We start from the raw sequence: 6647 nt of genomic DNA, 5'->3' as shown, positions 1-6647 counted from the left end.
CTGGGGTCCAGACCCAGGTGCCTGGGACCAGACACCTGGCAGCCCCTGCTCTACATCCACATGCTGTGGGATTGGACACCCCTCAGCCAGCCTCCCTGGGCCTCAGTATCCCTCACCTGTGCACACATCTACCACACAGGTATGTCTTGAGGAGTTATTGGTATGTGAGGATGTGTTCAGAGTAAGGGATGAGAAACCTCAGCACCATCATCATGAAGCCACCCACTCCACCTAAATTGTGGGAGCGTAGGGGTGGGGACAAAATGACCCACCTGTACCATGTCCCCATGGTTGACTTTCAGTTGTATCAAAGAATCTGTCTAAATCTTCATGCTGTGAAGAGAGGCAGAATTTGGGACCAACAGCCTGATCCTTCCTCCTGGGTCCCAGGTGGCCCTGAGTGTCCTCTGTGTCACACAGTAGAACACAGCCCCCTGCCCCCTTCACAGCCCAGAGCCGACAGACATGGGGAAGAGCTTCTTACCATTCTGGTCTTCAGCATCCCGACATGGTTTCTCTGTGGAGGTAATAGTGACACTCAGGCATTTATATGTTCCCCTCCCCAGAGACAAGTTATATGCACACCTGCACACTTACACACAGGTGGGCACACACTGACACATGCATATGTACACCATGGTGGGTGTGCCGGGGCAGCTGGTTAACCTGGGAACTTGACTTCCCAGATACCCTACCCTCTATTGAAACCCTGGTTGTGTAGTTGTTAAGAACTCGAGCTGCTAACCAAAGATTGGAAGTTCAAATCTACCAGCTGCTCCTTGGGAACCTATGGGATCAGTTTTGCTCTGTCCTATATGGTCACTATGAGTTGAAATGGACTTGATGGCAATGGGTTTGGTTTTTTGTTTTTATGATCCTGATGCACCAGCCCATCTGTCAGTTTGTCGTACTGTGGGGGCTTGCATGTTGCTGTGATGCTGGAAGCTATGCCACCAGTATTCAAATACCAGCAGGGTCACCCATGGTGGACAGGTTTCAGCTGAGCTTCCACACTAAGACACTAGGAAGAAGGACCTGGAAGTCTACTTCTGAAAAGAATTAGCCAGTGAATGATCCTGGTGAAAGTTGGCCTAGAAAGAACCATGTGGGGACTAGGAGGCAGAAGATATTTCTGCAGCCACTCCTCTCTGTGGTGGTGACAGAGAAGTAGGGGCGCCTGGCTGGGTCCACACTGCATCCAGCTGTCGTACCTTACTGCGAATCCTGCAGGCCCGTGGGGCCCCAGCTCCACCCCAACACTCTGGTATTGACCTGCAGGTGCAGAGGCACCCCACAGATTCCCCATGGATCCCCTGCCATGGTCCCTATTGGGCAGCTGCAAGCACTTGGCTCCTGGTCAAGATCATCCCCAGAATATGCCCAGCTCTGCCTACACGATTTGAATCACCCTAAATCTGCAACAGCACTATATTGTCATCCCAGGGTATAGGGCAAAGGAAGTGCCACACAGGCCAGTGAGAGCTATTTCCTCTTCAGGCCAGCCTCCTGGAACCAGCGCAGTCATTAGGCCCTGGACAACCACATTGGCACAACTCCAAGAGCCCCCTGGGGCATCTGGTTGATCCCATGTGTGTGCAGAAGGCAGGGAGGAGACAAAGGATCTGAGAGCACTCCAAAAGGGAGAGAGAGAGACGCAGCTCCTGAGTCAGTCCAAGGCTGCCTCAGCCAGACCCAAGCACTGGAGAGGAGCTTAAAATGTTTCAAGGAAAGCACTCCAAAGTGTTGTCCAATTAGGGTCCGTGCCCTAGAGCAGTCAAGCCAATGGAACATACCCCAAGTCAGAAAGCGAGAAAGTTTAGGAGGTGGCACAAACGTGGAGTCCAACAGCAATGAAGGCTGTCTTTATGGAGTCCCAAAAGGCAATTTTACATTACAGGTTATATATATATCTTTGTCATAAGGGGGACATAGTGTCTTTTAGGCACCTAGCCTGCAGATGGCCAGATAAGTTACACATTACAAGATAATTACAAGAGCCTCCTTATCAGAATAAAGAGATACATGCTGGACATCTCCTTATCAGGTTCAAGATTTACAGACTGGACATCTGGGCTCTAATCTTTATGTGGGGGGTCTTAAGTCACAGGTAGTGCAAGAGAACAAAACGAAGTCATTAACAAAAGTATGCGGAAAGGAGAAGGCAGGCAGAAAAAAAAACAGGTTCAACATGGCATTAGTTATATCAAGCTTTCAACTGCCCCCTTCGAAAGGAGAAAACATTTTGTGGAGTATTAGGGTCACAAAAACATTGCCCACCCCCAGCCCCTGGGCTCGCCCAGTTCTAAGGGAGCTTCTGGGAGTGGAGATTCTTCCAAAACTGAGTTCCCTTCTCCCCCACAGCCATATCAGATCTGATTTCTAAACTGACTTCCTTATCCCATAAGCACTCATTGTTACTCTGCTCCTCTGCCTATCCATGACACACACACACACCCGGAAACACCTAAAGCACATGCCTTTGTGCATGCGTGCATGCACACACACACACACACGACATGCCTCCTTGCACACACACACAATAGGAGCTGCCTTTCATAATTTACCTCCAAGACCAAAATTCTGACCCCATAACCAAGACTGACTTCATCATTTGTAGGAGCAAAATGAAATAACTTATTGAAAGTTATTCAGAATTTCAAGATGGTGACAGCAGAGCATTAGACCAACCAAGAGGAGGGCTTTCTGATTGTGGGGACCTGTGCAAAAACAGCCAGCCCTGCCTCTGACCGCAGTCCCCCAGGAGACACCCATGGCCTTGGGGGATCTATAGGGAGGGATCAGCAGCGTTGGTGAGGGGTGAAATCTGGGAAAAAGGGATTCTAGAACCCCACCATTCCCTCATCACTTGGTCTCACTCACCTGGGGGGGACTCCATGGTTGATCAGAGTTCCAGAAGCCAATGCCTGGTGAGGAGGGACAGGCCTGAGGAAAAGTGAGCAACAACTCTTCCTCTTCCCCTCCTGTTGGAGAGTTCCTCTGGCCTCAGTGCCCTCAGCTCCCTCCCTATGTTGTCCCCACAACCAAGCCTGATCTTGCCCCTGGAGGAGTCCAGACCTCTGCTGGGGCAGTCAGGGTCTCTTCCACCAGACAGACACTGTCTGAGTCACCTCCCCGTCCAGTCTGCAGAAAACACAGCTGAGTCTTCTGCTCCCAAAGAGAGGCTAGCTGATTTAAGTGCAATGGAGCAAGGGGCTGGTGAGGGTGGAGCCTCTATGCAGGAGGCAGAGCTGAGTGTGTGTGTGTGTGTGTGTGTGAGAGAGAGAGAGAGACAGAGAGAGAGAGAGAGAAAGGGAGAAACAGATAGAGGTCTGAGGGGCATCTGAAGGGTTAGGACACTTCTCTTACAATCTTGGACTCTGGACTTGGTCCCTCCAGTCTCTGAGCTGCCAGGAAGGGGCTACTTCCCCCAACCTCCCCTGTCTGGGGAGGGGGAGCAAAGGGAAATTCCAGAGTTGGGAAAGGAGGTGAGGAGAGGGAAGGCAGCCAGGTGAAGATCAATATACGGGTTAAGGCTGACTGGGTCCCTTGCACAGAGCTGCATCCAAGCTCCAATGTCCAGAGAAGCTTCCACTGTAGCTTCTTGGTTTGGGATGTGGCAGGACCTGCAAGACCATGAAGGTGGGTCCTCCATACCCAAGACCACCACCTGCATACTGAAGAAGTGGCTGGCAGTGATGTGGACACTTGGGTTGTGTCTTAGTCATCTAGTGCTGCTATAACAGAAATACCACAAGCGGATGGCTTTAACGAAGAGAAATTTACTTCTTCACAGTAAAGTAGGGATAAAAGTCCAAATTCAGGGTGTCAGCTCCAGAAGGGAAGCCTTCCTCTCTCTCTGTTTGTCTCTGCTCTGGAGGAAAGTCCTTGTCCTCAATCTTCCCCTGGTCGAGGAGCTTCTCAGACACAGAGACCCTTGGTCCAAAGGACATGGTCTGCTCCCAGCAATACTTTCTTGGTGGTATGAGGTTTACAACTCTCTGCTTGCTTCCCTTTCCTTTTATCTCTTGTAAGTGTTCCAGGCCAAATCCCAGGGAAACTCCCTTTATGTTGGATCAGAGATGTGGCCTGAGCAAGGGTGTTACATCCCATCCTAATCCTCTTTAACCACAGGCAGAGATTATGATTTATTACACATAGGAAAATCACAAAATAGAGGACACCCACACATGGCCTAACCAAGTTGACCCATATTTTGGGGGACATGATTCAATCCATTACAGGTTTTTTCCACCTTTTGCCTGTTATGAATAAGGCTGCTATAAACATCTGTGGACAAGTTTTTTGGTTTTCAGTTGTTTTGTTTTTCAGCGAGTACTTTGAAGCTTTCATTATTTCATTGTATTCTTGTGATTTTTTCCCAATTTCTCACCTTTAATTTTTATTGTTGTTGAAAATATACACAGCAAAACACAAACCAATTCAACAATTTCGGCATGTATGATTTAGTAACATTGATTACATTCTGCAAGTTGCACAACCTTTCTCAACCTCCTTTTCTGATTTGTTCCTCCTCTATTAACATAAACTCACTGCCCCTCAAACTGCCTATCTAACCTCCTAAACTGTCAATTTGATCTCATGTGGATGGTTCCATAAAAGAGCACAATGCTCAAGGAATGGGTTCTTTACTGATTAAGATAAACTACTGTTTGGTTTAAAGAAGCCTTCTGGGGATAGTTTTGATTTAAGACTTAAAGATTATCTCAAAGCCAACAGTTTGAATTTGCAACTCTGTTCAAAATCCACCCCCTAGTTTTTTATTATTATTATTATTTTATTGTGCATGTCATGGATTGAATTATGTTCCCTAAAAAATGTGTGTATTAACTTGGTTAGGCAATGATTCCCAGTAGTCTGTGGTTGTCCTCCATTTTGTGATTGTAATTTTATGTTGAAGAGGATTAGGGTAAAAGGATTAGGATTAGGGTGAGATTGTAACACCCTTGCCAGGTCACATCTCTGATCCAATGTAAAGGGAGTTTCCCTGGGGTGTGGCCTGCACCACCTTTTATAAGAGATAAAAGGAAAGAGAAGCTAGCAGAGAGTGGGGACCTCATACCACCAAGATAGCAGCACTAGATGACTAAAACAATGCATTAGGTGAAAATTTATTGCGCAAATTAGTTTCTCATTCAAAAATTTATACACATTTGTTTTGTGACATTGGTTGCAATCCCTGCAATGTGTTAGCAAACTTTCCCTTTACACCCTGGATTTTCCCATGTCCATTTGCCAGTTTTCCTGTCCCTTCCTGTCTTGTCATCTTTGCTTCTGGGCAGGTGTTGCCCATTTGGTGTTGTGTACTTGAGTGAGCTAAGAAGCATGCTCCTCAGATATGTTATTGAGACAGATAGGGTTAACCGTGCTGGTGGAACAAAAGAGCTCTTAAAAGATTACCATCTAGAAGTTCGGTAAACAGGAACCACAGCCTGTCAACATGAGATAAGGTTGAAACAACCTGTGAATTACTATCTCCTTCTTAGTGTTTTTCTAGTCCCTTCCCCCTTTACAGGCTTCACATTCTCAGAACAAAGTGTGACCACTGTTTAACCTTCCTTAGCCCTCCGAAGATGGCGATGTAGTGCTGAAGATCAGTGCACTTGTGCTATATCCCATAATAAGTGATGCCAAGGGCTGCCGAGAAGACTCAATCTTGAAGATCAGTGGTTTCCTTCTTGGATTCCAGATGCGCACACAACCTAATTAGTATGCATCGCCATTCTGAGAAGTACTCGCCCCTTGAAAGAAAAAAAAAAAAATTTTTTTAAGCCCACTAAATATCTGTTACTCTGTTGTCTCCACCTAACTAGTATAAGCCCTAGCCTTGCTTCCCTTTTTGAGTCAGTCTTTTGAAGAGGCTTAGTCCCCCGCTGACTCCTTTTGCTTGACTCAAGCAAAATAAAGCTTGCCGAACATAAAGTTTGTCTTTCGTGTGTCTTCTTACTTGGGAAAAGACAAGGATCCTTTGTGTCAGATTGGAGATTGGTAACACCATTGTTTATTTTATGTTGTTGTTGTTAGGTGCCATCGAGTCTGTTCTGACTCGTGACACTATGTACAACAGAATGAAATACCGCCCGGTCCTGCTCCATGCCCACAATTGTTGTTATGTTTGACCCCATTGTTGCAGCCACTGTGTCAATCCATCTCATTAAAGGTCTCCTCCTTTTTCACTGACCCCCTACTTTACCAAGCATAATGTCCTTCTCTGGGGACTGATCCCACCTGACAACATGTCCAAAGTATGTAAGACATTGTCTCACCTTTCTTGCTTTTAAGGAGCATTCTGGTTGTACTTCTTCCAAGTCCTATTTTATGGGGCTGTATAATCTTTGTCTGAAAATTGGACTTCAGCAGTGGCTTCAGTTCTAAGTCTGAAAATTGGACTTCAGCAGTGGCTTCAGTTCTAAGTTAGCAGAGATCCGGGGGCCGTAGTCTCAGGCGTTCCTCCAGTCTCTGTCAGACCAGTAAGTCTGGCCTTTTCTTTTTGTGAATTTGAATTTTGTTGTACATTTTCTCCCACTCTGTCGAAACTCTCTATTGTGATCCCTGTTGGAGATGTAAACAGGGCTAGTGCATTTTCAGTTATATGTGTGTTCTTTGTATTACGTTAGGTGCAAGTATGA

Source organism: Elephas maximus, chromosome 12, assembly GCF_024166365.1.
Source record: "Elephas maximus indicus isolate mEleMax1 chromosome 12, mEleMax1 primary haplotype, whole genome shotgun sequence".
Classification (NCBI taxonomy): Eukaryota; Metazoa; Chordata; class Mammalia; order Proboscidea; family Elephantidae; genus Elephas; species Elephas maximus.
The sequence above is the reverse complement of the archived record's forward strand: the minus strand, read 5'-3'. Positions refer to the sequence as shown.